Source organism: Dermacentor albipictus, unplaced genomic scaffold, assembly GCF_038994185.2.
Source record: "Dermacentor albipictus isolate Rhodes 1998 colony unplaced genomic scaffold, USDA_Dalb.pri_finalv2 scaffold_35, whole genome shotgun sequence".
NCBI lineage: Eukaryota > Metazoa > Arthropoda > Arachnida > Ixodida > Ixodidae > Dermacentor > Dermacentor albipictus.
In genome coordinates this window covers 219261-243134 of record NW_027225589.1, presented here as the reverse complement: position 1 = coordinate 243134, position 23874 = coordinate 219261, and the positions used below count along the sequence as shown (strand labels likewise).

The 23874-nt window shown below is 45.8% G+C and overlaps 1 long non-coding RNA gene across 1 annotated transcript; it reads right to left on the bottom strand.

Moving 5' to 3' along the window:
* Positions 1 to 7294: 7294 nt before the first annotated feature.
* On the bottom strand, positions 7295 to 17953 carry LOC135897218 (uncharacterized). The gene is made up of 3 exons (XR_011510062.1): positions 17816 to 17953; positions 10594 to 11069; positions 7295 to 8273 (listed from the first exon to the last, which is right to left on the bottom strand). It is a non-coding gene; the product is annotated as an uncharacterized lncRNA (long non-coding RNA).
* Between the last annotated feature and the right edge of the window lie 5921 nt (positions 17954 to 23874).

Here is a 23874-nt window from a genome sequence, read left to right as displayed (position 1 = left end):
TGCGCAGTAACGCCTATACTTGGACTCAAAGAAAAAGAAAAAAAAAGAGACGCTTCAGTTCAACCGCAAAGGTGACACATCACAAGGTCGCATCGTCCCCACCATCACATGAATGCACAATTATTCGAGGTCAAGAGAAGTTGCAAGTGCAAGAAACACACACACACACACACACACACACACACACACACACACACACACACACACACACATATATATATATATATATATATATATATATATATATATATATATATATATATATATATATATATATATATATATATGCAAGACGAGCGGTTCCGCGCAAGACCTGAATGCCTAACATTCAAAGCGGAACAAAAGACGTTATGGCATATATTTTGCTTGACATGTAGAAAATATATATATTGTTGCGCCCGCAAAAGGCGTTACTTTGAAGCTGGGAAGAGTTAGAAGCGATGGCCGTGATCAGCTGAGCGCCTGTCGAGATCCAGCCAGCCAGCCACACGTCGTCTTCCTCGTTCACCACTGTTCGTTGCCTCCCCATACTGTTTGTTGAGGCGTGGACCCACTATACACCTAAGAGCGTAACATTTCCCTCCGCGCAGACGAAGCCCGCCGGGCAAGTCAAACAGGCTGTCGAGAAATGAAAGGCTTTAAACTGGCGACATGCGAAAGTTCAGTCTTTGCTGACCGTCGGCCATTTGATGTGAGACGTGCTATGCGGTAGGTTAATTCGCTGATGCGCTCCGTAATAACATAGGGTCCAACATAGTGGGCCAGCAGTTTTTCACATAGTCCACGTTTCCTGGTTGGTTTCCAGAGCAACACTAAATCACCAGGGTCATATATCACGTGTCGGCGTTGGCGGTTGTAGCGTGCCTTCGAGCGGTCTTGTGAAGCAAGAGTGCGTAAAGCGGCAAGTCGTCGGGCTTCTTCAGCAAGACAGACTGTCTCTGATATACAAAGATTATCGTGGCAGGAAAACGGGAAGATAGTGTCCAGTGTATAACGAGGCGGACGAGCGTAAAGAAGAAAGAAGGGACTGTAGCCCGTAACTTCATGCTTTGAGGTGTTAAATGCGTACGTAATGAAAGGTAGCACGCTGTCCCAGTTCTTATGATCTGACTCGACATACATGGACAGCATGTTAGTAAGAGTTCTGTTCGTGCGTTCCGTAAGGCCATTTGTTTGGGGATGATACGGGGTGGAATGTCGAAACCTTGAAGCACAAAGACGAAGCATCTCTTCGACCACGTCTGCAGTGAACTGCCGCCCACGATCGCTGAAGATGACTCTGGGAGGTCCATGTCGGAGAATGACAAAATGCAGCAGAAAAATACACACTTCGGTTGCAGTAGCCGATGGTATTGCAGCTGTCTCACAGTAGCATGTCAAGTGATCGGCACACACGATAATCCAGCGATTCCCATCGGATGAACGCGGGAAAGGACCGAGGAGGTCGATGCCAACTTGCTCAAAGAGAGTGCTGGGGGGTGGCACTGGATGGAGTTGACCAGGAGGAGCACTCGTCGGGCGCTTGTAACGTTGACACTCGCTGCAGCTGGACACATACTGGGCGGTCGTCTGGCGCATTTTAGGCCAGTAGAACCTTTCTTGAAGGCGGTAGAGAGTTCGCGCAGAACCCAAATGTCCAGATGTTGGATCGTCATGCATAGCGCGCAAGAGGGAGACACGGAGACTCTCCGGGACCACCAGAAGATATCGTGGGCCTGTAGTAGAATAGTTCTTTTTGTAAAGAACCCCATCACGAACACAGAAACGAGGGGGTGGTGCTGATTGCCTTGCAGTAATGAGCAGTGGTTCTAAAGTTCTGTCTTTTTGTTGCTCGACCTTGAAGGTATTTATATCAGGAAATCCCGGCTCCAGTGCTGCAATATAGCAGTCGAAGTTGTCCGCGTCGCAGTCCGTCGTTGGAAGCGGCATGCGCGAGAGGCAGTCAGCGTCAGCGTGTCGGCGGCCGCTTTTATAAGAAACGGTAAAGCTATATTCCTGTAAACGGAGTGTCCAACGCGCAAGCCGGCCCGACGGATCACGGAGAATAACCAGCCAGCAGAGAGAATGATGGTCTGTCACCACAGTGAAGGGGCGCCCGTACAGGTACGACCGGAAGCGCTGTACTGCGAAAATAACTGCGAGACATTCTTGCTCTGTAACAGTGTAGTTACGCTCGGACTTACTTAAAGAACGACTCGCATAGGCGACGACGTGTTCTTTGGTGTCGACGCGTTGAATAAGGACAGCGCCGATACCAATACCGCTAGCGTCCGTATGAACCTCTGTGGGAGCCGCATGGTCGAAGTGTCGCAGAATGGGGTGAGACGTCAGACGAGACTTCAGCTCACGAAAACTAGCTTCACACTCAGGAGTCCATTCAAAGGGAACGCCCTTCTGGAGGAGGCATGTCAGCGGATACGCGATGTTGGCAAATCCACGAATAAACCGGCGGAAGTACGAGCAAAGCCCTAGGAAACTGCGTAGCTCTTTTACATGGTGAGGATGCTTGAAGGCTTCCACCGTAGCAGTCTTCGCTGGATCAGGTCGTATACCGTCCTTATCCACTAGGTGTCCCAGAACGAGTGTTTGGCGCTCTCCAAAATGGCACTTCTTCGAGTTGAGGACCAAACCCGCTTTGTCCAAGCAGTCTAGCACAAGAACGAGACGTGCCTTGTGCTCACTGAACGTGCGCCCGAAAATCACTACATCATCTAGATAGCACATGCATACTTCCCACTTCAAACCACGCAGGATGTTGTCCATGAAGCGCTCGAAAGTTGCAGGCGCATTACAGAGCCCGAACGGCATCACATCAAATTCAAAAAGTCCATCTGGTGTTAAAAATGCCGTTTTCTCCTTGTCTGCCTCGTGCATAGGAATCTGCCAGTACCCCTACGTCAAGTCAACAGATGGAAAGTAAGACGCTGATGAGAGGCAGTCGATAGCATCATCAATACGCGGAAGAGGATATACGTCCTTTTTAGTGATGGTGTTGAGGCGGCGGTAGTCAACACAAAATCGCCATGAACCATCTTTCTTTCTAACCAGGATCACTGGCGCTGCCCACGGACTACAGGATTCTTGGATTACATCCTTATTTAGCATTTCGTGGACTTGGTCATTGATAACCTTGCGTTCCGATGGTGAGACTCTGTATGGTTTCTGTCGCAGCGGTTGGGCAGATCCTGTATCTATACGATGGTCTATACGAGAAGGAGGAAACAATGGTGGTCCCTCTTGCTGGAAGAAGTCAAACAATCGGGCATGTTTTAGCAGAATATTCGCCACTTCGTGACGCTGCTTAGTGCTGAGCGACTTGTTTACCATAGTCAGAAATGAGGAGTGCGCCTCAGGGCAGACATTAGCGAAATGGCGCTCATCCGCAGAATCAAGGGCCTCTGTAAGAATGGCGAGCGCTAGCACGTGATCTTCATGGTAGGCGGCAAGTTTCAGACCCTGTGGTAGTATTGCAGGTTCACTGGAACAGTTTACGGCCAATAAGTTGGTGCGTCCCTGAACAACTGACAGCATGCAATACGGTATCAGTACATTCCTCTTGATGCAACTCAGGTGAACGGGCTCCACGGTAGCGTCGAACGTTCTGTCGGTGGTGGGGAAACAGGCGACTGAAACGCACGTTGCGGATAACGGAGGCACAACGGTATCCCGGGACACACAAAGCACACTTTCACGATACGGTGGGCCTTCCATAAACGCAGCAGACAAGCTCGTACCTACACTGATTTCACCCGTTTTGCAGTCGACGGTGGCACCACACAGTTTCAAAAAATCAAGGCCCAGGATTACGTCATGCGTAGAATGAGGTAGAACAGCGAACTCCGCGTTAAATATTTGACCACCCAAGGTTACGTCTACATTACACACGCCCACAGGATACAACTCCCCACTCACTCCGCGAAACGTATCGGCACGGTCCCAGCGAAACATCACCTTTCGTCCTAGGAGGCATTTAAACGCCAGACTCATCACTGAAACGGTTGCTCCCGTGTCCACTAAGGCCATGGATGAAACCCCGTCAATTAATACAAACACCTTATTCTTAAACATACAAATGGTTGGAGGTATCTCTGTCGACAGCGAAGATTGTCCAGCGACCTCACCTCCAACGGCCGCGCTGGCTAGTTTTCCGGAGGTGGCGACGGGTATCGACGCCGCGGAGAGGGCGATCGGCTTACACGAGGAGCGGGTGGTGGTGTCAAGCTGCGATCGGATGCTGGAGAACGGTTCCGCAGCGGCTCCGGGTGCTGGTGAGGCAAGCTTCCTTAGTATGTCTGCGAGGGCGAGTATGTTTCGCCCAGAGTAGCGCGGTACCGCCTAGACATCGTCGATCGGTCGAACCTCGGTGGTTGGCGGCGATTGCAGTACCTGGCAATGTGACCCAAGTCGCCACAGCTATTACACACAGGTAAACGACGATCGATGAACTGCCCTTCGAAGGGCTCAGCCGTGGGGGGTCGTGTAGCAGAGCGAAGCGGCTGAGCCTGCTGCACAGGAGGAACGGTCGGTCTGCGTGCAAACCTGCTGGGGCGAGGGTGTTCTGCAGGTCGGTGCTCGGGCGTAAATGTGTCCTCACGTGGCCATGGAGCACCTCTGCGGTTGACGTCTGTGACACATACCGCCGGTTGCCAGGAAGCGCAGGGTGCGGCAAGCGCCATGTGTTGCGGGTAATAAGCGTCAGGTTGTCGTATGACGTCGCGTGCAAGTTCCTGGTGCCGCAGCAGTTCCTCACGCACGATCTGCCGTATAGTAGACGAAAGATCGGCAGATGGGCTCTCATCGACGCTGGCAATGGTAGTCACATTCGCCAGGCGTCCAAACTTTGGCACAATGCGACGTGTTTTCAACGTCTCAAACGTACGGCAATGACGCACGACATCTGAGACGGAATCAACGTGTTCCCGACTTATGAGGAAATTGTATACATCTTCTGCAATTCCCTTGAGGAGATGTCCGACTCGGTCTTCCTCGGACATCTGCGGATTTACGATTTTGCACAGCTTGAGGATTTCCTCTATGTATATAGTGCGTGTTTCTCCAGGAGCTTGAGCTCTTTGAGCAAGTGTTCTCTCGGCGCGTTTCTGTTTGGCGTGGGTGTCGCCAAAACACTTCTTAATTTCCTCGACAAAGTGCTCCCACGTTGTTAGGGAGTCTTCGTGGTTTTCGTACCACATCAGCGCTGTCTCACTCAGAAAGAGCGCGACATATTCAAGCTGTGTGACAGAATCCCAACGGTTGTAGCGGCTCACCCTTGCGTAGTGCATCAGCCACTCGTCGACGTCTTCGCCCACTTTTCCCGCGAACGAGCGTGGTTCCATGTAGTGCCGCAAAGGTCCAACTGGCGCTGACCGTTGAGAAGGTGAGACTAGAGCTGGCATTTGTTCACCTCCGTCCTGAGCCATAGGGAAGGTCGTTGGCAAGAGACCGGCAAGACGACGGCTCCGGCGAAGTTCTGGATGTTGCGACTCCGTGGTACGTCCTGTCGTACCCAGCACCTCCACCACTCTGTTGCGCCCGCAAAAGGCGTTACTTTGAAGCTGGGAAGAGTTAGAAGCGATGGCCTTGATCAGCTGAGCGCCTGTTAAGATCCAGCCAGCCAGCCACACGTCGTCTTCTTCGTTCACCACTCTTAGGTGCCTCCCCATACTGTTTGTTGAGGCGTGGACCCACTATGCACCTAAGAGCGTAATAATATATATATATATATATATATATATATATATATATATATATATATATATATATATATATATATATATATATATATGGGGTTCGGAAAGCTAGTCGAAGGCCCCAGCCCGCCCACCGGAAAAATAAAGCAAGGTCTGCTAGGCATTGCTGTTCACGGCACCTCGGGGAACACAAATGATGTGAAGAGAAGTGTGTTCCAAATGAAGCGAATATGAATATAATAGGTAAAGTGCAAGAGAGAGTGAAGCAAACTTTATTGGAGGCATAAGTTATTTGTTGAGACCCTGAGAGAGGAGATATCGTAGTGTTTCGGCCAGTTCGCGCGAGTGACATTTCTGCACGCAGTCTATGGAAGCTTTCTTAGGAACATGTATTTTCGGGTACGTGAAACGCACATGTCATTTGCTTATTTAAAGAACCACCAAGCTGCATATTGCCAGCTCTTCGGGTATCCCTGCGGTGGGGAAGAGCCGCATGTGCTTATGAGGGTACAAGATACGACGTGGGTTTGCTTGAAGCCTGCAGTGGTCAAAGTATTGGACGAATATGATGCTTGTTGCACAAAGACTTTACTGAGGCAACGTTTATTGAAGAATGCTATACACCAGAGCTGCCACCTAAAACGTACGCCCATTGAATAAACAAGCTCTACCTTCCGTATTATTTGCCAGTAACGAAAGTGATTAAGCGCACAGACAAAGCTGGTCCCCAAGAGGCGGTTCCCACGAAGCTACTGGAAGATCTAACGCTTCTGACTAAAATCCCATGCACTAAATTATGCACAGCGAGAATGATTGATTGAGCCCCCGTGCATGCCGAGTCATGGTCCCTCACACCACAATTCATCGCCATTCAAACCTCTGATTCAAGTTCGAGAAACGCGCGAAGGCAATGAATGGCCACTACTGCAGCATTTGATTCGGAATGCCAGCGCTTCGTTGCTTTTACAGTTCAGCTATGGACTCAGCTCCCACAGTGCACATTGCAGGCCATGGCATTGCTCTCAGTGGGAGAGTGCTTCAAGATGCTCAAAGAACCCACCGTGGAATAGGCTGAACATATTGCATAGAGTCAAGGAAACTCGACCTTACGCAGACTAATGGAAGAAGGCAACCTTCGTGGCCTGTGCTACGGCTGCGAAAATGTTCGGTTTAATCCAAGGTACTGGACTAGCCTGAGGGAGCTCGCTAAAGCCTATTTCGGGATGTTGCGCGTCTAAGGAACAGCGGGTTCTCATTGTCGCACTAGAAGCAAGATATGCAAACCACCGTTACTGAACTCGACATCATGAAGTAATGCACAGGAGTCACTTGCGTGCTACAAGTCCAAAGACTATGTTGTAAGAGTGCAGCAGAAAACACCCTCTTGCAAAGTGGAATTTTTGCACTATCATACTTGGTGGCAATGACGATCTTTATCATCAATGTGTGTGTGTGTGCGTGTGCGCGCGTGCGTGTGTGTGTGTGTCTGTGTGTGATCGTTGGGAAACATAGATAAACGTTTTACAAACCGGTAACAAATTTATTACCTAATAATGACCAATTGGAAAGTTAGGCAAATTACAAAAACGTCTCACTAGCTTTAGGCCACGGCAAACGACGTTACCGCAGCACTGTCCAGCTATGTGACAATCACATGATTTTCAATTTTGGCACAACTTACGTGAAATACCCAGTATACACCCGAAATACTTATTTTCGTACGCAAAATTTTTTGCACTATATTGTACACTTGAAACGAAGCAATAAAAAAAGTTGCATGGGTGACCTCATTTAGCTGCTTACATAGCAAGATCGAATATTATACCAAGAAAGCACAAGTCAGAAAAGCCGCAGTAGTTTTACTGGATGCTTCGTTTTGATAGGTGACAGCTTGAAAACGCGCGTGTATCAAGCAAATGCCAGGTGGAGTACACCACCATTACACTCAGCAGGCCCTTTTGCTTTTAGTGAATGAATACACAGCTAAATGTGCGTATTCTAACCCTGATATTATATACATATATATATATATATATATATACAAGGCCATGCGTATGCACCATATTATGCATATTATACACATACACCACGTTTCCTCACGGGAGATCACAGTCTTCCCATAGTGCCATGACGTCACTTCCCTGTGTCTTTTTCCTGATCCATGCTTTCGTTCGCTGTACCTGCTCAGCAGAAAAATAGCTTCGCCAATCGCCAACGATTCCCTTGCGAACAAAGCTGGAGCCCTCGTGCATTTCGTCCTTTACCTCGGCCACGCCCTTCATCACTTCACACGTCTCTGACTTCTCCGGTGAAGCTTTTAGCATCGACTTTGCTAGGTCCGCTGGTTTTACATTGAAGACGGCCTTCATGCTTTGCAGACTGAAGGCGTGGAGGACTCTCTGAAGAAGCTCATCGTCTTTACGTAATGCAGTTCCGTGTTCTTCACCAAGAAAATCGGTCATTTCTGAGCACTTGCGACCTTGAGTCCGCCTTCAGTTGTTCATATGTGATGAAGAGAATATTTTCTGCTCCTCGATGCTCATACCATGGTAGTAGGTGATCGAAGTAGTCGCCGTAGAGGACCTGGACAAGAGGAAAGCGATCTTTGTTTAAGAAAGAGGAATAGAAACGGAGGATTTTAATAAGGCCGCATTAGGTGCCTACACCATTGGCTTTTTCATTTTTTCTAAGGTAATCTGCATCTATTCTACTTTCTTCCGTTCGTGAAATGTTGAACTACATTTTGTGTTAGTTCTTACAAAAAGCTAAAATTACTTTGCGCACGGCGAATTGTATTGTTAATTAAATTAAACAATGTGCTAAACAAGGTTCTTTAGGTTGATAGCGCAATTTACAAATAGGTAGTCTCATATTAGGCAATGTTTAGCTGAAGTCTGTTTACAAACCTTTTACTAGTATAACGGAAACGATGCTGAGTGCGAGTAGTTGCAGGATCATACCTAAGATTCTTTGACTGACATATTACGCAGTCATGTATAAACTTCTGTTAGACTATATGCGCCGCCTATTTGATGAGGAGAATGGGACCGCAGTTCTGCATGTGCGGATAGTTGAGCTGTTATTCGTCAAGCGTAAGGCTCAAACACCGCTAATTTGCTGGGCTGGAAACAAGGCAATCTCTTAAAGTGACAGGGCCTCTCATCATGGTGGCCTTTTCGTTGGCTAAGGATTAAGCCATACGTTCAAATATAGGTCATAACACAGCCGAAATAATTTTAGTAACCTCAATTGCTGCCGCACCTTCGCGCGAAAAATATAGCCTTTAATGTGGGTGCACCACCGTTACTGGAATATTTAAAATCATAGTTCAACCCGAAGCTAGGAAATGTGCTCTTCGATAATTGTCTTCAAAATGACACAGCTTTTATATGCCCTCATTTTGCCCGATATTGGTATTGTTTGCCACATAAACTAGTCATTCTTCGAGTACCTTAAGGCAAGCCAACAAAACTTAAGCAATCTTACAGTGCGCACGTTAAGTTCGTGATAAAAATAACACGAAATGAAAGACGTCCAGGACAGTTGGTGTTTATGGAATATGCAATTCGTTCGCTTTTACATCCACTTCAGGGACTCGTTATTGTTTCATAGTTATTAGGATGTTGTGAAGAGTTGGAGATAACGTGTGCCTGTATAGCAGAACTTGCAGACTTGGTGTCTTGCCTATGTTGCACTAGGGCTTAAAAACCAAGAATGTACGTCCGTGATCAAAAGTTTAAGCAGCACAGGTTACCAAAAAAATTGATTTTACTGGTAACTAAGACGGACCACTTGAAATGGACGATCCACTGGAAAACTCGCGCCGCCAAATTTTCCCTGAAGTGCACGATTTCAAGCTAAATTCGCAGGCAGTACCAAAAATTTGTTTTATTGTGGAATTCCTGGTCCATACACATTTTACTCACGGGCACATTTGATGGGATTAAGAACGATGGCATAATTTGTTACTAGTTGTGCCGAGTTACTCAACAGAAGACAGGGATTCTATTTATCAAATGATGCCATTTGAACTATGACAGATCTTATAGGATGGATCAAGGATGCAGTGGCCCTCTGGTACCCTAAACGCATTGTGAGTGATGCAGATGGTGTATGGGCCCTAGGGTGCATAAATGGCCGTCCACAAATGGGGGCACACGTTACCTTTATTCGCGCAATAACAATGCTTACAAGCTAGAGCTCGTTGCAGCTAGTCGCCACCGGGTGTAATTCTGCAATTGTGCGCACTCCAAATTAGTAGTGGCCCCGTTTGTTTTTCATTTCATTTCATTTCATTTCATTTTATTTGTGCCCATTTACAGGATGTGTCAACACCAGCGTCAATAAGTGACCCCCGTACTGGTGGCGCACAACTACGCCCTCCGTCGATCGAGTTCGTCGCACTACTAGCCGGTATGGGCTCTCGCGCTTGCAACAATATCCTACACTTGTGCTTCTTACGCCGAAGTGCACGTTCGACCGTGGTCTACGCTGCTGAACAAACGTTGATCTCACTATCTTAGTCTTTTCACATCATTTTCGGAGACATGGCAGGGGTCTTCATACGGTAGTGCGTTGAAATATGACCGATTCCGCAAACCCTGACTACGTCAGAGATGCTTCTGTGAGCACTAAGACGCTATGGGCACTCTCCACTCAGTACGTAGATTAGGTGGGAATTTGGCGATAGCTCTAGATACACGCTAAGGATAAAATGATAGTTAGTCGTGTAAGCGATCGTCGGCAACGAAGGCATAATGGATCTGTATCTAGAGACAAGCTAATGTCGAAACTGCAGACGCTTGGCATGCGTATAAGTCATCTGAATGAAATTAACTGCTGTAAACAATTCGAGATACATCCGGATCCCGGATGCATTTGATTAAGATGAAAAAAAATTTACCTTTCCTTCCAAGTAGAGGCTGAAGAACTTCTCAAAGGAAACATCGGTGACAGTTCGCGGAGTCAGCCCCTTTATGAAGTGGTAGAAAGACACGGCACAGTCATAAGGGTTCCTGGCTACGTAGATGTACTTGGCACAGTCCACTGGAAGTAAAACGCTGAAGGGGAAGTGTGTCATAATGGGGCCAGTTCTCAACGAGCTCTCAGCAGAACTTGCTCCAGTCAAATCGATGAACGGGCACGTAATTCTGAACTCCAACATGTTAGAGACCGGCGCCGCATGTGTTAAGATGTTGTAAACGATAAACTGAGTCCAATTGGTGCCGCATTTCGGGTACGTAACGACAAGGACGTCTCGCTCCCGTGGTTTGTAGTTCATTGCGGAGAGGATATCTTCATCCTTGAAGAGGTTGTGCATCCACAGGCCTTCGACGTAACGGTATGACTCTTCATCCATCGTGGCACTGTTGGGTGGCCCTGCGCATTGCATTGATGATAGATGAAACTTTTAAATTGGCGGTGACAATGCGATAACATGTTATGAAACTGTACTGTGGCAGAGCGCTTGCGATAACTTTGTCTATATATTGAGAGCCATTACAACGTGAGAGATAAAACTTGAGAAATGAAAAACACGAAATAACCAAGTGAACTACGGAGCAATTTCTAAAGTAATAATAAAGCCAACTGTTATGAAACGAGAAACAGAAACCCATAGGTGTCAACTTGCTCGAAGGATTGGGATGGTGCGGGTTGACCGGGCCGATAGCTAAAGAGGGCATTGTTAACACGAATGGAACTACCGGAGTATTCGCAGCGTCATCAGGTACGCGTATTTTGTTTATTGTTCGAGTAATATCTGCTGCCAGGAATAGATTCCGAGGTCCAACGTTTTTCATGTATTAAGTGCCCCACCAGAGTGAAGCTTGCGTCCTAGCATCGGCACTTTCCATATTTTTGAAGACTACCGTAAACGCACGCCTTATACCGCTGCCAGAACTGGGGTCTGTTCGCCTAGTTTGACAAGACCACTTGCTCGTTCGATCTTCATACGCCCGTCGAACGCACCGCCACGACGCGTGGCCTGCAAACTGCAGGCTACCGTATTGTTCACCGGTACCCGTATTTCGTGTCATTTACCGAGCCTAAAATTATTGAAGAAAGTATATTTGAAATATATCACTGAATTATCATACGACATTCGGCAAGTTCCAGGTGCTCCCCAGTCATTCTAGTGCAGAAAGAGGGTGGCTCCGCTCGCTTTTGCTTCGGCTATCGCATGGTTAACAAAATCACGCGTAACGATGTTTAACGCCTGCGACGAAATGACGAGGTACAAGAATCGTAACAGACCGCCCAATAGTTGACCCTCTTTGACATTTGACCTGACTACTGGCTGATGGCGATGCACTATCAGAAAAGAACAGCAGTTTTTTTTCCTTCCCAGGTACACTCTATGGGTTCCTTCTGATGCACTTGAGGCATTGCAATGCACTTGCCTAATTCTACAGCATGATTGCAAATTGAAAACAATATCATAATGTGTTTTTACCCATTCTCTCACCTGCTGAGCTTTGAAGACGCGCTCACCTGTGTTGCCTAGGATAGACTACATCCTTTCACTGAAGAATGAAAATAAACAAACAGACAAGAAATATGGCGGAACTCATCTCACGATGACTGCCGATGTCAATCCGTCTATAATAGGATCAATAGAGCAACCCAACCTTTTGCCACCCCCAAAATCAGTTACGTATCAGGCGCGTAATTCAGCGAGGCTACTGTTTCACACTTTCCTAAAGCACTCGATGCCATTTTGCGTGCCCTCCTAAAATGCACGGTGCACCGGTGCGTGCGACCACTTACAAAAATGCGTCATGCAGAAACCTGGCGTTTCTTTCAGGAAGCACTACGCTATCTTGAGGCACCGACGAGAAGTCCGCGTAATGCCTCACAGAGGACAAGCGTAGTGCGTCGGCGCCTGCAAACTTTGAGAGTTGTTCCTTTGCTTGCCGCACCCCGAGTAGTGCGTACTCAGCGACCGAAGCTGGCGAATGGTTCATTGAAGAACCCCACATACACCGTGCATTCATGGCGTAGCTTGCTGAAGCGCTGGTGTGAAATTGCCACATACCCACTGAATTGGTAGGGCAGCCTGCTAAAGCATCGGGTTACTGCCCTTGAGAAACCCTTGCGATGTGGTTTCGATTCCGCTCAGCGTTGGGGAATTTTAGGAATCTGGTATCACAATCAGCAATCTGAGGGCACATCATGAATTTTCGCCGCGGCATGTAAGTATACATGCGTCTACTTGTCTGTTTCTGTTCATATATGGTTGTTTTAATGTATAGCATTCCTAGAACACTTCACAGACTATTCGCATGCCGATTATTCGCATTCACAGACTTCGCATGCTTGACCCAATGGCAGACAAGCATGCGACCAAACAACGACGTGCCGCCTACCTCGCAGCAGTGGGCAATCCACTCTCTATACCGTCACTTCCACCGAAGGTATTCACACGGCGAGAATCAGTCTTGCTTCGGAGAATCCAGGCAAGCACCCTCCTTACTCCTCACTTGTTGAACCGTTTCCACAAGGGTGGCAAACCACCAACCGTAAGTGGGTTCTGTTTCATGTGCACATATGCTGATCTAAACCACCTTTGTTCGGAGTGCCCCCTCTACATCCCACCTAGGCTTCGTGCCCTGGCCACCAGCTAGCGAGGACCCTGGCCTTCTTCTCTCATGGACTTGGGCTTGCCCGGATACCACGTCTCCGGACCAAGCCATCGAGCTCTGGCGAGCACTCCTGCTGTTCCTTCAGGACCCTGCAGCACCACCCGTCGGCGATCGCCTCCGCGACAGCCACAAGCGTCATGCCGCCCCCACTTAGCTGCCTCCAGGACGTTCATTGATAAAACGGCGGCAGCCTTACCCTTCCCCTTTTCCAACAACACCCCTCCTCTTTCCAGCGCGGCGTCTTCGACGCATTTCATGTGGAATAAACGTGGTTTATTCACATGATGGCGGCAGATGGCGATGCACTATCAGAAAAGAACAGCTGTTTTTTTCCTGCCCAGGTGTGCTCTAGGGGTTCCTTCTGATGCACTTGAGACTATGCAATGCACTTGCCTCATTCTAAAGCACCACGGCAGATTGAAAACAGTATCATACCATAGTTTTACCCAATCTCACATCTGCTGAGTTTTGAAGAAGCGGTCGTCTGTGTTGCCTAGGATAGACTACATCGTTTTATCGAAAAATGAAAATAAACAAACAGACAAGAAATATGGCAGAACCATTCTCACGATGACTGTCGATGTCAATCCGTCTAGAATAGGATCCATAGAGCAACCCAACTTTTGCCACCCCCAAAAGGAGTTACGTATCAGGCGCGTAGTTCAGCGGGGCTCCTGTTTCACACTTTCCTAATGCACTCGATGTCATTTTGCGCGGCCTCCTAAATGCACGGCGTGCCGGTTCGTGTCACCGCTTACAAAGGCGTCATGGGGAAACCTCGCGCTTCTTTCAGGAAGCACTGCGCCATCTGGAGGCACCGCCGGGAAGTCCGCGCAATGCCTCCCAGAGGACAGGCGTGGTACGCCGGCGCCTGCAAACATTGAGAGTTGTTCCCTCGCTAGCCGCACACGGAGTAGTGCGTACTCAGTGACCCAAGCTTGGGACAGGTTTATTGAAAAGCCCCACATGCACCGTGCGCTCATGGCGTAGCTTGCTGAAGCACTGCCGTGAAAGTGCCACATACCCACTGAATTTGTAGGGCAGCCTGCTAAAGCGTCGAGTTACTGCCCTTGAGAAACCCTTGTGACGTGGTTTTTATTCCGCTCAGCGTTCTGGAATTTTAGGAATATGGTATTAAAATCAGCAATGTGAAGGTATTTCATGAATTTTCGCCGTGCTATGTAAGTGTACATGCACCCGCCTGTCTGTTTCTATTCATATATGTTTGTTTTAATGTCTAGAAGTCTTAGAATCCTTCACGGACTATTATGAGCATAAGTATGCACGTTTCTGTATATGTATACGTATCTATGTTTGTATAAAACCGTTTTTCCTGCTACCTGGTTCACTGGGCAGTCAATGATCGAATTGTTAGCGCGTCAGGCTGCTCTGCAAAACTTGGGTCAGCTTGGGTCACTTAGTGTGCGGCAATGCGTGCATACGTGCTGCTGCTCTTCAATGATTATCTTTGAAGCCAGCATGAACTGCTGCAGATGCGAGAATGGGCAAGTACCCCTGTTCGCAGAAACACTGTGCGCTGACTTGGAGAACTGGTTGCGTCACTCCCTGGAGTGCGCGCTGAGGGAAAAGTCTTGGAAAGCAAGCGTGTAGCACTGCTACCTGGCCATTGCTGCATGCCAACGGCTGTGGGAGCTCGATGACGAAGATGACTCCGCCCACAAGTAACATGATGCATTGGCTTTCTGCCAATCGCCGTAGTCGGTAAAGCCATGACATAATGAGCAAGCGTGCAATTAAGGTATCGCAAGCTGTTGACTGACAGGTGTTGCCCGAAGATTGCGCTTATATCGGAGAAATTGAACAATAAAAGCGCCAGGGTGCTTTTAATCAGTGCGCCGCACGTGGCTTGCGGGGTTGCTAACCATGTAAAAGCACGCGTAACACATTTCCTTTCTTAGGCCTCTGACACCATGGCCACTTGACACTTCTCTTGGAGAGCGGGTCAAGACTTGGCAGTGTTCTAGACTTCAACACTGCCAGTGATAACCCCGCTATCTACCGGTACTCTCCGTATCCTGCGGCTATCTCCCATGGCCATTTTTTTCTTCCTTTGCATGTTTTCTTTCTCACCCCGTTTTGTTTTCTTTCTTTTTCTGTCTTTCCTTTCTTATGGCGTTGTTATTTCTCTACCTAAATATATAAAAAGAGTGTGGCAACGATGTATTGTACGCCTTGACAAAAATTGATCTACTGACCCAGACTCCGGTAAATACACCAAATATAACCGTGAAGTTTGCTTCTCGTCAAATGAAGGTGCCAACATCGAATAATAATTATCCACTGAATAACCACTGTTTGAATTTCGCAGCGATTGTTTTAAGTGTTTAACGGACAAAACAAAAATATTTCTCTTAGTGCCAATGATAAGCCTATCCTTCAGCTTGGTAGACTGCCTGCCTGACGTGAACGCTTCAGCGGTGCACGCCATGCCTGACAACATGCACACACTTTGGGAGGAAGATAAATGAAACATGGTACATGGTACTTGTTATATATAAATAAATAAATAAAGAAATATATATATATATATATATATATATATATATATAATATATATATATATATATTATAACATATATATATATATATATATATATATATATATATATATATTCACATCACAAGACGCCTACACACACGATACCAAGGTCAACATGGGGGATATCACTTGTGCTCAATAGATGAACTAAAGAATAGCTGAATCACCGGAAATAAAAGTGGCCAAAGAAACAACTTGCCGAAGCTGGTGAACGATCCCACAAACTCCGCGACCAATAATTTATCGTTTGTTTATTTCAATGATTAAACACAAGTAATTTCGCCTATGGTGTGCTTGGTGTCAGTGTCTGTGGGCTTCTCATGATGTGACTAACAAAAATCATGGCTCTCCGTTTACCCACTTGCTGGTCGTTTCTACATATATATATATCTCTATATATATAGAGAGAGAGAGAGAAAGAGAGAGAGGTAGGTCGATAGATGACCCAAATTATTTTTCTTCTCACCTAATCTAATCAGATCATTGGCGTTAGCTAAATTATAAACATCTCAAATGTCACAATTATCTTAAAAGTGCCACTGAGAAAATTTGTAGAGCAACCCGACAAAGTCCTGATACAGCTTTCTGCTGCTGAATACGTGCCCCAGGAAAGTGTGTTTTCGCAAGCGTGAACGAAGCCCGCGATTACACGCAAAGCGCCTCGAGGGGGCCATCGCGTGGCAATTTTGCCTGAATTTGCGGGCTTCTACCTGCTCGGAAAAAAAATGCTTTTATGTGGCACGTATTGAGCAACAGAAAACGGTATCGGCAGTTTTCCATGATACTCTAAATATTTTCTCATTGACGCTTGTCATGTTATTATAATAACTGAGAAGTTCAGAAGTTAGTTAAGTCTACTTCGTATAACGTTCATGTATATTGCGCTAAGCAAATTTATTATTGCGTTAAGATTATTGGCAGTGTCAGATTGTCGTTTTTCATCGCGAGAGGGTCCGATTTGTGGTGGAACCTTTGATCGCTATCGATAATGAACGCTGCTACATGGTCCAACAGTCCCGATCAAGTTTGAGTGAGTTCAACCACACCCGTTGTAGTAAGTGGGTCTAAATCAATTACCAAATTTGTCTAATATGGTGTCAAAATTGCACCACTGAAATATTTTTTTTCAGGAAACTATATTTTCAGGGCTGTTATCGTCTAATGATCATCTGCAACTCTCCAATATGCATGGCCGTCAGTCTATAATTTCGTTAAAGAGGCGCAATCGCGATGCACGGATCGCGATTGTGTCAATTCGGATCGACCAAGATCGTGATCAAAAGAGACGTGACCATGCATGCGGGCCGAGCGCAATCCGGATTCGCCCAATCGCAATGGAAAATGACAGCTTGACACTTGTATAACTCGCATTAGCCTTTATATGCAAGCTGTAGTTCGATGCCCCTCCTTGAAAAGCTGAGGTGTGGGTTCAATGAAAATGCATTCCGTAGAGTTGAACATTATTCATGTAGTTGCTAGCCACCAAAACGGCAACACGTTATTAACTTCTATAATAAGATATCTTATTTCTTCTTATGAATGCAGTACTGCTGTGGCATAAAACCACAAGACCCGTATCCAGAAACAATTCCTAGTATGGAATTGTTTCTAACAGAAGAAAAAAAATCTGCTAACATTGACGATCGCCATATAGTTAGGGAATGCAACTGGCCAAAGGCAAATGATAATTTAGAAAGACAATCTGTTAATTCTAAGACCCTTTCCTTGGCAAGTGCGGTTAGATATTGACCATCCAAACTTCGCTGAAATGCCCAACGTAGCCATTGGCTGCAATCTCCTTCATTAACTACAGTTTCTGCGGGAGGACAGACTTCTTAATATATACGCTAGCAATGGAATACCCCTGTTGCTGAAAAAGTAGCGCAAAGTGGAACGAAACAATAGTGGGTAGATCCACCTACCTCTGTTTCACAGTGCCTTCTGATGTGTATAATTGGCGCTCTTTCAGCGTAGCGAGCCAACGAATGTTTCTGAGCTCAGAATAACGGGACTGCTATCTCAACTGCTGCGGCAAGCAAACCCGCCTGCCTTTCGTTCTTTCTGGGCGTTGCTTTTGTGAGAGCCTTTAGAGTGCTTCTTGTACTGATACGGTCACCGTATGGCGCGCTGTGGGAACAAAGGTGATTTTTTTCTTTACCTGCAAATAATTCCTTTTGCTGTGTCCGAAGTGAATGCGACAGTTGTAACTTACGTAAGTCATTGGGTTATGTGAATGTTGTACAACTTTAAAGAGGATTCTCCTTTAATTATTGTACGAACCTCGCATGCTTATTGTTTACTGTACGGCGATTTCATCTTGCATGTACTGGAAAAATTGGATGGTTTCAGTCATTTCGCAAATCAATCCTTCTCTTGATTGTTTTCTTCTTGTTGTACGTGTTCAGGTTATTGCTTTCATATAGCGTACAGAAATACAATATATAAGCCAAATGGCACACTTTTTTTTTGCATACCTGACTGCTGTCTTACGTATCGTTGCGCCCTGTTCGAAAAAAATAGTAATTTTATTATCACCATAATGTTGCCACTATAGGTACTCTACGCATACAAGGACGGGCGAATAGAAATATTAAACTATGCATAAGCAACGCACATCTTGGATATATGTGAAGCGAAGCTTGCTTAAAATGGTAAATCAAATGCTATAAGTTTGCCGATTTCATCTATGTGTCTTTCGTGGGAAGGAAAGCTGGAAAGTTCGTTTGCTCTCGCGTGCGCGTGTTATTTTCAAGGAGACGTTCACGGCGACTAACTCTGAGAGGTAGTTAGCGCTGTCGTGATAGAACCATTCATGCAATTGTGGCCTAATGGTTAGATATATGGCTGCTGTTGTGGTATGACCGGGAGTACGATGCCACCATCGGGCACGCAGTTCAGTTTTCTCATAGAGTTGGCTCTACTACCCAGAAGTCATGGCTTACAGTAAAGTCTGGAAGACATCGGAAAAGAAACGTTCATGTAAAAAAAATAATTCCGGAACAAATTTTCAAGCGCGCAGTCCACATGTACTAGTTGTTGGCCATATCGCGCGTGCTCTTTGAAATCTGCAAGTTTCCGTGGGCTGAAGGCTTAATGGGCTCAACAAAAAAAATTCTGGTTTCGTGATGTATGCTGCCGCATTCATGCCCAGTACGTGAGCTTGCACTGATTTAATAAATTTTTGACAAATCGCATCTTGATTTTGAGCAATTGTGTCAAGGTTGAAACGAAAGTATCGTAAATTTGTAAACCCATATACACCCACGGACACACACGCGCATACTCGAGGTAGGTGGGAGTTTAATCAATTCGCACAATCTAATATAACGCAGTGCCTATGCACATGTTGTAAGAATGGGAAGGCAAATGTGATTCTTACATTTACTAAAACTGCCTCAATTCAGCCTTTTAGATACGGAGATCGAGCTTCTACGCACCTAACAGTGATGTACGATCTAACATAGTCTTTGGCTGGAATGAATCAAGTAATAAAGCTTTAGAAGCGGCTGACGTGAGTTCTTAAAAGTGGGAGCGGGCGAGCAAGCGCATAGCTTGTCATGTTCATCAGGTTTCTCGGCTGAACTGAAAATTCATGCAAATGCAGCGCCACATCTTCTACGAGGCCTGAGAATACAAGCAAATAGAGCACCTAATTCACATTTTATACCACTGCCTGTATGATCGTCTGTCGCACCTGCAATGGCTGGAGGCTACGTGGTCACACCTCCTATGTCGATGCTGTTCAAGTATGAAATTCCTGTTTCTACACTTCAGTAAGCGGTAGCGACGCAGTTATTCGGTGTGACCAAATAAACAAACGGAATTCCTAGAAATTCTGTCCAGATATATGCTCTTCACGCTGTGTTAGGCCAACGTACCAATCCACAGCATCCTTGTAATTTCTAGTAGCAATAATATATTGCAACAATCATTTGCCTTATCATAGTTTCGTCAAAAGTAACGCGTTGTCTAGCGGGCGTAAAATTAGGCGAAAGGAATGTGGCCCTTCCTGTAACTTTGAGTGCCAGCGCATCCACAATGACAGTATTTCTTTCCTCTCAAAGTGATAAACATATGCTTATGTATGCGTATTAATATCACGCAAGAAGCTCACTTCGAAATCTGCTATAAGCATAGAACGTGCTCTATCGCTAATATTTTACGCACGCTTTCATTCTAAACGGTTCTCAAATCGTTCCCGTTGCATCGTAGAGACGTTTTTCATTCGGAACTCCTGAAACAGATATATATCTATCTCTCTCTCTCTCTCTCTCTCTCTCTCTATATAAATATATATATATATATATATATATATATATATATATATATATATATATTGACATGGGTAATTGGTTTATCTTTTTGGGTGCAGAGTTTTTCAACGCCTAACAAATGTTATCGCTCAGCGCGGGACATGCCTGCATGTGTCGGAAGTTTCTACATTGTTATCAGAGGTTCTGTCCGCGGTCTGTAGACAACGAACCTTGTGTAATCTGATTGCGTGTTAGCGCGACACGAATGATATAGCACTTTCTGGATGAAACGCGGGCACCAACGATTTCTCTAGAACGTTCGATGGCTCGTGTACAAAAGCTGACCCACTTGACCGGCAAAATAAGTTTTCCAGGATCGCCCACTGTATTCGCCGCCATCGTTGTGCTTGAGTGTAGCCTATTTTTCAGGGCACAGGTTCACCTAAGAAAACACTTAGCTTCGCCACTCACAGTTTTACTGCAGTCTTCACCGACACTACCACGTGACACACACACACACACACACACACACACACACACACACACACACACACACACACACACACACACACACACACACATATATATATATATACAGTATGTCATGATCTTACAAAAAAGATGGAAACTCCAAAATTTATAGAAATTGTGCGGTCAAACTTATCTTTGGCGCCTGTAGGCGTAGTGTCAGCGTCGTCACTGGGGCCATATCTTTCTGTTCCTCAGTTGTCATTCAATGGCTGCATTTGCTGCTATCAGGGAGTGGACAATCATACATTCATATGTAGGCACCACTGCAGGCATCTCTTCGATGCCACTGGTAGTACTGGCGCTCCACTCACTTCTATTTCATTTCGCTTTTGCCAAAGCATTGGGAAACGTAAGAATAGCGGCATATCTGCAAATTTCGTGCCGTATATTGCTTTCCTTTAGCACATCTACAGTTGGAAGAGCGTATATTAATCCTCAGTCTAAACGTAACGCCACATCTACCACATTGTTTGTTGAACATATACATGGCCCTTCAGCTAATTTGGGTCAAGTATTAAAAAAAGATAACCATACTGTACGCGCGTGAAATTGGTGCAGTATGCTTATGAGCTATATGAAGCACGTCCAGCAATTTTTTTTTCAGACCGCCAAGCTTGGTATTTGCAAAACATTACCTAATTAGCTTTTTAACTAGTACCGCTAGCGAAAAATCTTCAATGCGAAAGTTGTAGCGCTTGCTCAGAGACATCGGAATATGTAGTCTATGCTAAAATAACTGCCGTGTCTAATGTTTTTCCAGCCTTTCTTTAAAAACGGGGAAATTCTAAGAATTCCACGCCACTACCGGCTGTCGCGTCACGCTTTCAGTGCCCGCAAATGTAAGCTGAACGGATTTGCAAAAGCTGTTCCGCGCACAGAGATCGATGTCACGTTAAGTAACGAAGGGGGCGAACAGTTCTAGGAAAAAAAGATTCTACAACGAAATTGCGGCTGCCACGTGCGAATACGATATGTGGCAGGATCGAGCGTGGTTTTTTATCTCCGTCTTTTTGCACAATATCTGCGTCAGTCCCTCTACCGCGTTTCTCAATTGGTTCCAAAAAGAAATGCCTGCGCTGCGTCAAATGCTGCTTTCGTTCCCATATCGCAGTCGCACGCGGCAGCCAATTTTTCATTGGAGAATTTTTTTCTTAACATGGTATGCCGCTTTTCTTGGTTAAAGCATTCGCAGTCCCACAGTCGATCTCTGTGCGAGGAGCAGCTTCTGCTAAATCGTTCAACTTGTATTTGCAGGCACTCAAAGCGCGTTGCGTTAGCCGGCAGTCACGTGCTATTTTTGAAATTTTGCGCATTTTAAAGAAATGCTGCAAAAAAAAATTGAACAATGTAGTTATCTTATTATAGATGAAATAATGAGACGTTTCAGCACAAGCCCTAGAACTCCCTAATAAAGATTTTCGCTTGATTTGCCATTTAAAAAGTTTTTAAGTAATTTTTCCTAATTACCCAGCTTGGCGCATGGGAAAAATCATCATGACGTGCTCCATGCTCCTCAGAACAATGCTGAACCAATTCTACACGCGTAGCGCCTATGTTTGTTTCTTTAATACTTCGCCCATGTTAGCTGAAACACCCCGTATAAACACCATATTCTCTTTCGGGCAATCAGAGTGGTTCATGAGTACCATGACACCACTCCTTTCATCTTTTACGTGATTCATTCTTTCATCTGCTGTACGCACTCAGCGATAAATCGGTTTGGCCAATCACCGACGGGGCACTTGCGGAGCGAAGCCGGAGCTCTCGTCAATCTCCATCTTCGTCGTCACCATGGCCGTCAGCATAGCACGCAACTATTACTTGTCCGCTGCACCTTTAAGCGTAATTTTAGCCATGTCCACTTTTCTTTCTGAACGTAGACATCACGCTTTGCATGGTGGAGGCGTGCAAGACTCTCTGAAGAGCTTCTTCGTTACGCAGCGCTGTTCCGTGTGCTTCGCCAAGAAAGTCTCCAATCGTGAGCACTTGATCCCTTGTATCTATCTTCAGTTCTTGGTGTACTATGCAGAGCATATCTTTAGTTCCGCGGTACTCGTACGCCGGCGGAATGGGATCAGAACGGTGGCCATAAGTGACCTACAGATGCGTAAAATGTCCTTTGCATATATATATATATATATATATATATATATATATATATATATATATATATATATATATATATATATATATATATATACTTTGCTGATTTTCTGAAGACAAGCAAAACTGTCTGTTTCCGTAATATATTTTCTGCTTTCTCGTATTTCCTGACGCAATCCACATCCATTATTCCTAGCTTTGCTTCGCCTAGTCAGCTTTATCATCGCCAGCCAATTTTTACTATCTATAGCAGGATAAAGGGCTTTCCCGGCTAGTATCCCTGTATAAGCTCCCGAAGGGGACAGAGTGACGCAAAGGTCCAGCATTATGGCCCAGCTATTAGATGAAGCCTCTCCTCGCGTGCGCCGGAGGAAAATCATGCGCGGTGTTCACTTGGCTTTTTTGTCTACTGGTCGCGAGCTACACGCGGCAATTGTTCAGAAGTGCCGAGCAGGATGGCGCGTTTAATGCCGGCTATGCTCGAATAATTGGCGTAGGCGGAAGGGGGTAGTATTCCAACGCCCCTAAATTTTTATTTTGCCATGTGGATATATGCACACCATATACAAACACGCACACGAACGTGCATTCATGTGGTAGGACACGCCTCGATCCCCAGAAATAAAATACTGACTATGCCCGAGGCTCCAACCGCTCAAAATGTCGCTTGCAAACGCACAGTACTTTGCAACAATACGCGCGGCCATGTTTTGCAGCATGCATATGAAGTTTTCTCGCGGAAGCTGAGAGGAAAGAAATGTTTTAAAGGGTGTTGAATGAAAACTGCACACGCGTGTGGTAGGCAACTATGACAGAACATTTCGGCTGGCGAAACCAGACGAATAATGATTGTCGCCAAGAGAAAAATCGCACCTACAGTTGTGTCAGTGACCGTTAACCGTGGCCATCATTCATCACTAATGGTCATTCATAGCAGCTGCACATTTTGGATATATGCGGCGCAGAGACGTGTGTCTAAAGGCTTTTCAAATGTTCAGATGCGCACATTTTACGCAATGCTTTTTTTTACGATTCATTGATACCGCAGACTAAACAGCTGCTTCGTAGTAGCAAATCTGAAAGTGTAGTAAGAT